Source organism: Hylobates moloch, unplaced genomic scaffold (assembly GCF_009828535.3).
Source record: "Hylobates moloch isolate HMO894 unplaced genomic scaffold, HMol_V3 SCAFFOLD_20, whole genome shotgun sequence".
Classification (NCBI taxonomy): Eukaryota; Metazoa; Chordata; class Mammalia; order Primates; family Hylobatidae; genus Hylobates; species Hylobates moloch.
In genome coordinates this window covers 44,430,437-44,441,962 of record NW_026652295.1, presented here as the reverse complement: position 1 = coordinate 44,441,962, position 11,526 = coordinate 44,430,437, and the positions used below count along the sequence as shown (strand labels likewise).

Sequence of the window (11,526 nt, the reverse complement as noted above, 5' to 3'; positions counted from 1 at the left end):
TCCGATTGGTTAGACAGGTGCTTGGCGGGGTCGAATTGGACCTAAGAGTAGAGGTTCATTCCACTCTCCCACCACGCCCTTTTCTTATCATCCTAGATCTGGATGCCCTTCAGGGAACTTAAAAACCAGCGAGTCCCGGAAAGGCCTCTGGCAATTGCCAAGCGGATGGCCTTCTGCCACTTAGTTGATGTGCACCTGGCAGCTTAGGTGGCCGCGGAGAAAGCAACTTTGGCTGCACCAAGGTCCGGCACAAGTCTAGAGAAGCTTCAGCCAGTTCCAGTGAGTTGGGATAAATGAAACGTGGATGTACCATAGAAGTCTGTCGGTCTTACTGGATAAGCGAGCACCTTTACCGGGGAAGTTGGGTAATAGTTTACAAGTAAGGTTAAAAGCAGCACAGTGCCTGCGGCAGGGAACCAGTAATGAGTTACAGCTGAGAAATGGGTGCTTACTTTGACAGACGCGTGTGTGGGATTGTGCTCCTGCTTTTAATTGGAAGGTTATTCAATAGAATAATGTAACTAAACTTTCCAACATAAAGAGCAGTTACCAAACAGAAGTAGAATTATTCGCTAACAGTTGGGTTGTCCAGGCACACTTGGCAGTGAGAGGATAGCATTTTTTTCTCTTTTTATCTGTAGTGCCAAACAGAACTTGGTATAGAAGTACTTACTAAATCACTATTGAATTTAATAGAACATTTAAAAGTGCACCAGGTTCATTGTCCCGCGTGTTAAGATGCAGGCTCCAGGAGGTATTTTCTTTCTTGGTCACTACTGTATCTCCAGCTCAAATAAAAAGTACAAATTGAAAGGGGCCTGGCAGAGACCAAACTACACCGGTCACGGTCAAGAGATCTTTATTGGAGGTATCGAGCGGCACCACGCAAGGAGAAGGAAGAGAAGAGAGAGAGGGCTGCTGGTGTGCTGGGTTTTATATCCCTTGGGCCTACGTGGATTGGGCTAGGGGCGGGCCCAAAGGAAGGCGGGAGATGCTTCTTTCTGATTGGCCCTCCTTTGGCGGGTTCAGACAGTGCCCGGTCAAGGAGGGGAGAAGAACCCGGAACCGGACTCATCTTAAGGTATGGCACCATTTTAAGGTACCTCATGTTACCTAACATTTTTCCCTTTTTGTTTTCTTAAATGGGGGAAAATGGGCGTCGTGGTTCATCTGGCTGCTTCCTGCTGAGTGGGGGCGCTGTGGGGAGGGGGCATAGGGAGAACTGTCAGGGTTGTGCGTGGGGTAATGTTCCTTGTAGGTATAGATCCTCCAGTGCTGTGAGCCAGTTGAGGGGCAGGGATGGGTTGGCGATGAGCCAGCTGTCGGTGCGGAGATCGTTGAGAAATTTGTGGAATCGGTTGGTGGTTGTCATGACTGGCTTGGGTTAGCAGGTTGTGAGCCCGTCTGTGGAATCTGTCCCGTCCTCGCTGGTGGCTAAAAGTTGGTAGTTTCTGAGGAGAAGCTGGTTAAATGTTTGGTTAGATATGGAAGAGAAACTTAATGAGGCAGGGGAGTAGTGCGCAGAAAGCGAGGATACCCATTAGGGGGCCTAAAAAGGGAAGGAGCCAAGCTAAGAAGAGGGTTTCCCAAAGGGAAGGAGTAGTGCTAGCATTCATTAGTTTACGTTTTATCTGATGTAGGTTTTAATGCTAGTTTCGATTACTTGGGACTCATTAATGTAATAACAACAGTTCTCCTGTAAGAAGATGCAAGTACTGCCTTTTTTGGCTGTGAGTAGGTCGATGGCGCGGTGGTTTTGAAGGGTGACACCAGCTAGAGATGTGATTTGTCGTTGGAGGGCGGCTAGAGACTGAGCCATTTCCTCAATGGCCGTCTGCATCTGGGTTTGGAAATCTGAAAATTGGGAGATGCTGTATCCTAAAGAGGTGGCTCCTAGTCCTGTACCTATGAGAGAGATTGTTAGAGAGATTCGTTGGGGGTTGGTAGCTGGTGTTGTCTGAGGTTGGCAAGGAGGGGGACATGGGATGTTTGCAAAGAAACAATCGGAAGTAGGGACCTGAGAGGTGTTTAATAGTAGTAATCCTTGATTGAGGAACAGAAGCCAGGAAGCCTATATGGAGGTTGTGTTGGCCTGTGGGTGTAGCTGGGATTGTAGTTCAGTCTCTCCTTGAGAAATATGTGTGTTAATTTCGGCTAGAACCTGTTGGGAGTCAGTTTTTAGGGTATGGGTGATGGTTATAGTTTGTGCTGGATAAGCACTTGGGTATATTCCCCCTGTGGCTGCCTGGCCCCAGATTGCCTTGGCTGGGTCGGTGATGTGAATTGCTCGAGATGAGGCATTGTTTTGGTGACATAATATATGAATGGGGTCTGTCTGTCTGGTTTTTTTTGGTGATTTAATTCATAACACAGCTGGTCCAGGGACACCCATAGTTTTGGGGCCCTTCAGTTTTACAGGCGCTGCGGGATTGTTGGTATAGAAAGCAAATGGCAAAGTGGAACATGTGGAAATAAGGGTAGTTTAGGGAGGGGAAGGTTTACTGAGGATGCGTTGATGGAGCATCGGGTGTACATTGGTGTGTGACCGCTGGTTAGCGTTGTAGGTTTCTTTGAGGGTGAACAGGTAGTAGGGTTGTGAAGGGGGCCTGTTGGCGGAGGAGGGTCCGTAGAAGAAGATGTAAGAGGCGGAGAGCCAGAAGAGCGGGCTCGGAGCAGGCATGAGGGCAGCAGCTTATGCCTCAGGAATAGTAGAAGGGAGGGCGTTTTAGAAATGCGAACTTTGAGAGGGTTGTGAGGTACAGGCGTGCCTGGCTTTAGAGGGGTTTGTGGGTTCGTGTTTAAGGAGAGACAGGCAGGAGGGTGGCAGGATTGAGGGGTGCACATGTTTGGAAAGTTACAGCGGAATCGTGCAGGAAGGAAACTAGGAGAGACAGTATGTGGCAAGGGGGAAGGGTTTGTAGTCTTTTGTAGGTCAGCAGTTCCTTGAGTTGATGGGGGCAGGTAATGACAACAGCTGCCCCAAATGTTAATTTCTTTGACTCTTGAAGTAGTAGGTAGGCTGCAGCCAGGGCCCAAAGGCAGGGGGCCCACCCTCGCACGGTGGGGTCTAGTCGGCCAGCAGGGATGCAGAGCCTCCCATGGTGAGAGAGGAAGGGGTATATGTATACGGCAGCTGGCTGAACAGGGCGTCCCCTATTAGCCAATGGCTGTGTTGCGAGTCAGAACCTTCGAGCCGGTTGTCACTGAAACAAAAGAACTGATGAGCCTCTGTAAGGCCGAGAGCCGTGGGTTACCTGGTACCAGGATTTTTGAGCGATAGAAGGGAGGAAACCCAGGCCGGACGAGTGAGGAGGGAAAGGAGAAAACTCAGTTCCCTGTGGGCCGAGTTCACTCTCAGAATTGTTTGGGTAGGTATGCAACTGCCGCAAAGGTGAGTCCGTGCATCTGACCTAGGACTCCAAGAGCCAAGCCATTGTGCTCATGTACATATAGAATGAAAGGTTGTTGTAAGTCTGGAAGATGTAGGGCTGGGGCTTTGAGTAGTGCCTGTTGGAGTGACAGGAAGGGCTGCTTGACTGTGGCCTCTACAGGCTCGGATGGGGTACCTCGGGAGAGATCATATGGGGGCTTTGCTAATAAAGAGTAGTTGGGGATCCAAGTTCTAAAGTAGCCTGCCTAGATAGGTGACTTGAGTGAGGGAGAGCTGGACCTTTTGGGGGGATACTTGGTAGCCTCGGTCAGCAAGGAAGTTGAGAAGAGAGGTGGTGTCAGTTTGTGAGACAGTTAGAGAGGGACTGCATAGGAGGAGGTCATTAACATATTGTAGGAGGGTGGACTGGGGAAAGTGTAATTTTTGTAGGTCTGAGGACCAAAGATATGAGGGCTATCTCTGAACCTTTGGGGAAGCACTGTCCACGTGAGCTGTTGTGACTGTTTAGTGTCTGGGTCAGTCCAAGTGAAGGCGAACAGGTCTTCTGACTGAGGGGAGAGGGGAATGGTGAAAAAGGCATCTTTAAGATCTATGACTGAGAAATGTGTGGCACTAGGAGGAATAGAGGATAAGGGCTGAGGTCTTGGACGAGGCGGAACATACCATTGGGTTTTTTAGGGGTGTTAAATGGAGAATGGGTTGGCCTGAGGAACCCTTTTATTAAGAGGTCTAAAATAATAGGTTGTAATCCTTTCAGGCTGGAGACGGGGAGAGGATATTGGGGTTGGCTGGGGAAGTGGTGTGGGTTTTTAAGGAATATTTGTACGGGAGGACAGAATGCTAATGAGGGGGTAGTGGTGTCTCACACTGTGGGGTTGATGCTGGCTGGGAGCGAAGGCAGAGTAGGAGCAGGAGTTTGATCTATGGAACTTGCCACCAAGGCAATGAGTGAGGTGGATTGCAGGAGAGTGATTGGGTTGAAGGTGATGGAGGTTTTAAATTTAGAGAGAATGTCTCTTCTTAACAAAGGGAGTGGGCATTGTGGCATGACTAGGAATCGATGGGAAAAGATGTGGCCGGAGAAAGTGCAGGAGAGGGGAGGAGTGGCTCTTGGACATATGGTTTGGCCTCCGACCCCGACTATGGGGGATCCAAAGAGGGAAGTGGCGCCCCAAAATTCCCCTAAAACCAAGAAAGTAGCTCCGGTGTCTAGGAGAAAGGTGATGGGACATCCATCCACTGTTAAAGAGACCCTGGGCTCCTGTGTGGTGATGATTTGTGTTGGGAAGGAAGTCCCAAGGCCCTGTCAGTCTTGAATGGCCAATCCTAGAAGATTGGGAGTTGGGATGGTGGCCGGCCCGGCCCCCCTTCGGGAGCCGGGGCAGTCTACGCCCCAGTGGCCAGATTGGTGGCATTTAGGACATGGCCAGTTGGGGGGCCTGGGATTTGGGCACTCTCGGACCCAGTGCCCTTCCTTTCCGCATTTGAAATAGGGCCCTGGGGGCTGATGTTGGGATGGATGGGCAGACGACAACTTATGGCCGTGTGATCGAGGGGAGGCTTGAAGGGCTTATGCCAGTAACTGGTACTTTTGCCTCTTTGCCTTCTCATCTTGATTGTGATACACCTTAAATGCCGTCACTAAGATCTCGGTTTGAGGGGTGAGGGGGCCTTTGTCCAGTTTTTTAAGTTTACCTTTGCTATCAGGAAAACTCTGAGCAACAAAATGGGACATGAGGAGTTGCCTATCGTCTGGGGTTTTGGGATCTATGTTGGTGTATTGTTGGAGTGTCTGTGTAAGGCAGTCTAGAAAAGCGGACGGGTTTTCATTTTTATCGTGTATGACTTCATGAAGTTTTTCAAAGTTAACTGCCTTTTGAGCTGCCCTCTGTAGACCGGCTATGATGCAAGTAGGGAAGTGGTCTCGGGCTGATACTCTATTTTGGGTGTTATAATCCCAACTGGGCTCATGCTCGGGTACTGCCTGCACTCCTAGCAGTAGGGCTGGGGTTGTTTGATGAACCTCATCTGCATAAGTTCGAGCTTGTTCCTAGACTCAGCTACACTCCTCGGGGAGGAGGGTGTTAGAGAGAATCATATAGATGTCATGGAAGGTAATGCTATAAGCTTGGATAAGGTATTGGAATTCTTTGATATATAAAGCAGAATTGGAAGTGTAGGAGCCTAGGCATTTTTCTATTTGTGATAAGTCAGCCATAGAAAAGGGGACGTGGACTCGGACAATACCTTCAGCTCCTGCCACCTCTCTAAGGGGGGCAAGGAGGGGGGGTGTGACTTTGAGCGAGTGGTGGGGGGGCCGAAGGCCGGGGCTGACGGGATAGGCAGTTGAGGGTGTGGGGGTGGGGCAGTGGGAGGCCGGGTGACTTCCGGTTGGGTGGTGGCTGGAGGGTGCGGCGGAGGGTGGTAGTATGGGGGGTGTTCATTGGCTGGGTCGAAGTCAGGGGCAGAGGGAGAGGTTGGCAGTTTAAGAGCGGCAAGGAGCTGCTGCGGTTTGCAAGGGAGACAAAGGTTAGGTCTATCCCGTAGGAGAAAGAAGCCATGGATATATGGGATCTCTACCCATTTTCCTGTTTGCTCGCAATAGTTGTAGAGATCCTGGAGAATGTTAGGATCGAGAGACCCATAAGTGGGCCATTTGCTTTGGTTGTCTAGGGGATATGTGGGCCAGTTTTGCTATTTGGGGTCTACTGTGGCCTTAGGGGCTTGAGGCGAGGCGCTTTGTGGGGTCTCTTGTCTGCCTAGAGAGGTAGACCCCAGAGGGGAAGACTTACCGAGACGAGGCCGGTGTTGGGCGAACAGCTTGGTGAACAGGAGAATGAGCGAAGACTGGCCGGGGTCTGGACTGAGCCCGAAAGGGATCGGGGTCCCACCGAGGGGGGTGGGGAGTCCTGATCTGAGTCACGGCACCAATGAAAGGGGCAGGGTGGAGACCAAACTACACTGGTCGCAGTCAAGAGATCTTTATTGGAGGTATCGAGCGGCACCACGCAAGGAGAAGGAAGAGGAGAGAGAGGGCTGCTGGTGTGCTGGGTTTTATATCCCTTGGGCCTACGTGGATTGGGCTAGGGGTGGGCCCAAGGGAAGGCGGGAGATGCTTCTTTCTGATTGGCCCTCCTTTGGCGGGTTCAGACAGTGCCTGGTCAAGGAGGGGAGAAGAACCCGGAACCGGCCCCATCTTAAGGTACGGCACCATTTTAAGTTACCCCATGTTACCTAACACAAATAAATTAAGAATATTAATCACATGTGATGTCCTCAAGTGTTAAGTATTTAATAGCTGTAAATCCAGTACCTGGATTAGTAAACTGCAGTACTGGACCTTAGATAACAAATTCTGAAGTTGGTCCCCTTGGTCTGAACTTTACAGTATAGCTATTACCAACAATCTGGAAGCAGCCATGGAGATGATTTGGCAATAGATGTATTCTGTTGATTATTAGTTTATGCCTTGATAAATTAATTCCACTTTTAAGTCTCAGGTTGGCCTGTGCATTGGTGAATATGGGCATCTTAGATCCATGGGCTTTCAGAGCTGGAGGGGATGGTAGTGGGTATGTAGCTGAATCCCTAGAACCTGGAGACCCTAGAACCTGGTTTGAATACTCACTCTGTCACTCACCAGCAGAGCAATCATGGGCCAGTGTCTCAACCTATTTGAGCTTTCATTTCCTCATCTGCAAAATGAGTCTTGTTACAATACCAACCTGCTACTATCAAATGAATGAACTAAAGCGAGTAGAGTATTCAGCACAGTATCTGACACATGTTGTTTTGGGGATTATTATCATTATGACCAAAAAAGTACCCCAATTTGAACAGTAGTCAGGGTAAGGCCAAATTTTGGGGGAATTTAGGGAATGTCCAATGACATAAAATTTAAGTTTAGCAGAACTTAAATTTTGTGGCATTTGGGGGTATTGTGCATATCCTTATCCTGTTTGTTCATTCAGTAGGTGCATATGCATGCTTAAAGGGTGGATAAAACTGAATGCCATCTAGGTCAGATGTGTGGTGAAGATAGCAACTGGATGGGCATCAGGAGAGGACTTTCTTTATCCACTGCTACTGCCTGTGTGGCTGGGTTAAATTAGGGAGTCTCATGCCACCGGGGCTCTTGCTCTGTAAGATAAAGTGGTCAGGAACAGAGGGACAAAATGACACATAAGGCCCTAAACTTTTGTTATCCTCTATTTACCATTTCAACCACAACCAAAATCCTGTTATAGTAAGGATATTTATCATCTTGTGGAACATGAAGTCCAGAGGTAAGGCAGACTTCAGGACTAGTTGAGTTAGCAACTCAACGATCTCATAATGTACTCAGTTCTTTGCAGCTTTACACTTGGCTTTTAACAGAGTTGACTTCTGGTTCCTTTAGTGGTAAATATAACTACCAGCAGCAACAGGAAACATGTAATTCATTTTTCACTTCCACTGGGTGATAGAAATGACGTCTAGATTTCTTCTGTCTCTTAGAAGTCTTCAGCAACTGTCTCCTTCAATCACTTTGGACAGAATTGTGTCACATATCCAAATCTAAGCCAGGAAAGGAAATGGTTACCTGTAGACCAATGCAGTCCACATCTTAAACTGAGGTCTCGCCCGAACTTTACTTTTTTTCTCAGTGGAAATGAGGTGGAATGGGTGCTGGGAAGTTGGCAACAAAGTTCACTATAGTTTCATTGTAGAAATTTAATGATAATAAAAGAAAATATAACAGTAAAATAAATTTCTTATTTACAATGTGATTTTTAGGCAGAAGTGTTGTTATATTTAGGTAGGCAAAATAATATTCATTTTTAATGTTCTTTCAGCTCAGCTTTTGCAAAGGGAATTTTATATAAATTTTGGAAATATAGAGAGCCTTTAAACCCATTTTATGTTAGAGATTGAAATGAACTAGAGGCAACAGTCTAAACTTATTATTTACAAATGAATATACCCCACAGAGAAATGACTGAGCAAACATACAGTTAGATAGAAGAAATATATTCTAATGTTTGATAGCAGAGTAGGGTGACTATAGTTAAATGTATTTTATATTTCAAAATAGCTAGAAGACAGGACTTGAAATGTTCCCATCACATAGAAATGATAAATACTCGAGATAGTGGATACCCTAAATACCCTGACTTGATTGTTACACGTTCAATGCATGTAACAAAATATCACATCTGCCCTATAAATGTATAGAAATATTATTTATCAGTACACAAAAACTAAGTACAACTAGAGTATTTGCCTCCATGGGGCAACGTCAGATTTGGAAGCAGCATGTCAAAGGCAGTTTCTTTTTCTCCCATGAACTACGCTCAAGACTGAACATTTATTCATTAACACAAAATATTTTAAAAATCTTATCCTGTTTTCAAAATTAAAGACATAGCTCTCTATCCAATTATTTCTCTTTCATACTCCTAATTGTGATATATAACTCATTGCTGGCCAGGAGTAGGTCAGAAGTTAGAAGTTACAGGAAAAAGGTTTCAGAGCAAAAGCCACACCCTGCCCAAAGAAAAACAATTCCCGTTCACTGCTCAGTTCTAATTAAACAACAACACAACCGAAACTAAATAATTGAATTTCAAGGAGAGTATTTAAGGTTCACTTTTTAATATAAATTAGATGTTAAAGTAAATAATACAGATTTTATCTTAAATGTAACAGTAGAAAAGGACCTTATGAATCATTGCATTTTAGTGATTTTGAAAGTTCGTTTGGTGAAAACTTTTCACCTAATCCATTTTTAGTAAGATTATATTGGAATAATCTCAATCAAGTTAAGATTGTAAAATATTTTTAAGTGCTCCTTTAAAAAATGATTCTGTATTAACCACCACGAACTATTGTTAGACTTTCATTCTAAAGGAATTTTTTCAAATATTTAATAAAGCTGTGAAAGAATCAGTATAAATTCTTTTGAGGCTTTCCTATGTGGAGAGCAATGTGCTAATTTTTCAAAAGATACAAAAATAAGTAAGATTCATTCCCTGCCCTCAAGGTGCCTCTAATCTAGGAAAGTGAATGGAGAGGACATTACTCTGTTGCTTTTGCCTGCCCAGCATTCATTCCTCCTCCTTCTGGCGATTCCTCCAGGAGACCAACCCGCCTTCATTCTTTGACTATGGGAGTCAGATTGGGCTGACCGTAATTCCCTTCATCTGCAGGACAGACTCCTAAGGTGCCAGCTATCTTGGTTTGTCCCGAATGGAAGAGGTTCCTGGGACATGGGATTTTTAATCCTAAGATCATAAAAGCAAAGAGCAAATTGGGGTGAGTTGGTCACCCTAACCCTAACTCAAGGTTGGCCTTTTGGAGCCAATTTTACTCCATTAACCACATGAATTAGTTCAGTGATGGGGAAATGCCTCAGGCCAGGCCATAAAGACTCAATTCTGAAACTTGTTGAAACAATTGGGAAAGAGTCCCTGTTTCAGCAACAATTGCTAAATAGGTAGAGTATAAGCCTACCTATTTGGCAATTTTTGATACTCTACCTATTTAGCAATCATTGAAGCTGCTGCTGGCCATCATTGTCACTGTAAAGAGAAAGTCTACCTGAGAATGAAGGCAACACAGAAGAAAGCAGAGCCAAGAGCTGGAGTCCAATATGTGATGACATTGAGCACGTGGGTCCAAGTTTCCCTGAAGCTCCATCCTTGGACTTTTCACTTTACATGACTCAGTAAATTAACTTTTTCCTTAAACTATTTTTTTTAACTTTTTAAAAATATATACATATATTTTAATTATACTTTAAGTTCTAAGGTACATGTGCACAACGTGCAGGTTTGTTACATATGTATACATGTGCCATGTTGGTGTGCTGCACCCATTAACTCATCATTTATATTGCATATATCTCCTAATGCTATCCCTCCCCTCTCCTCCCACCCCACAATAGGCCCTGGTGTGTGATGTTCCCCTTCTTGTGTCCAAGTGTTCTCATTGTTCAATTCCCACCTATGAGTGAGAACGTGCTGTGTTTGGTTTTTTGTCCTTGCGATAGTTTGCTGAGAATGATGGTTTCCAGCTTCATCCATATCCCTACAAAGGACATGAACTCATTATTTTTTATGGCTGCATAGTATTCCATGGTGTATATGTGCCACATTTTCTTAATCCAGTCTATCACTGTTAGACATTTGGCTTGGTTCCAAGTCTTTGCTATTGTGAGTAGTGCTCCAATAAACATACGTGTGCATGTGTCTTTATAGCAGCATGATTTATATTCCTTTGGGTATATACCTGGTAATGGGATTGCTGGGTCAAATGGTATTTCTAGTTCTAGATCCCTGAGGAATCGCCACACTGTCTTCCACAATGGTTGAACTAGTTTACTGTCCCACCAACAGTGTAAAAGTGTTCCTATTCCTCCACATCCTCTCCAGCACCTGTTGTTTCCTGACTTTTTAATGATTGCAATTCTGACTGGTGTGAGATGGTATCTCATTGTGGTTTTGATTTGCATTTCTCTGATGGCCAGTGATGATGAGCATTTTTTCATGTGTCGTTGGCTACATAAATGTCTTCTTTTGAGAAGTATCTGTTCATATCCCTTGCCAACTTTTTGATGGGGTTGTTTGCTTTTTTTCTTGTAAATTTGTTTAACTTCTTTCTAGATTCTGGATATTAGCCCTTTGTCAGATGAGTAGATTTCAAAAATTTTCTCCCATTCTGTAGGTTGCCTGTTCACTCTGATGGTAGTTTCTTTTGCTGTGCAGAAGCTCTTTAGTTTAATTAGATCCCATTTGTCAATTTTGGCATATGTTGCCATTGCTTTTTGTGTTTCAGACATGAAGTCCTTGCCCATGCCTATGTCCTGAATGGTATTGCCTAGGTTTTCTTCTAGGGTTTTTATGGTTTTAGGTCTAACATGTAAGTCTTTAATCCATCTTGAATTAATTTTTGTGTAAGATGTAAGAAAGGGATCCAGTTTCAGCTTTCTACATATGGCTAGCCAGTTTTCCCAGCACCATTTGTTAAATAGGGAATCCTTTCCCTATTTCTTGTTTTTGTCAGGTTTGTCAATGATCAGATAGTTTTAGATGTGTGGTATTGTTTCTGAGGGCTCTGTTCTGTTCCATTGGTCTATATCTCTGTTTTGGTACCAG

The 11,526-nt window shown here is 45.0% G+C and overlaps 1 protein-coding gene across 7 annotated transcripts in view; it reads left to right on the top strand.

Moving 5' to 3' along the window:
- Window positions 1-88: 88 nt before the first annotated feature.
- The window catches only part of CLIC5 (chloride intracellular channel 5), a 225,341-nt gene continuing 213,903 nt past the window's right edge, over window positions 89-11,526 (top strand). For 2 of the 7 annotated variants that reach the window (XR_009211322.1, XM_058432389.1), the window contains exon 1: window positions 89-279. The gene's annotated coding sequence lies outside the window, so the exon portion shown is untranslated. Of the gene's footprint in view, window positions 280-1,054; window positions 1,082-6,537; window positions 6,594-11,526 lie in introns of those variants that run through there. The other 5 variants (XM_058432386.1, XM_058432393.1, XM_058432388.1 and 2 more) reach the window with 5 other exon arrangements.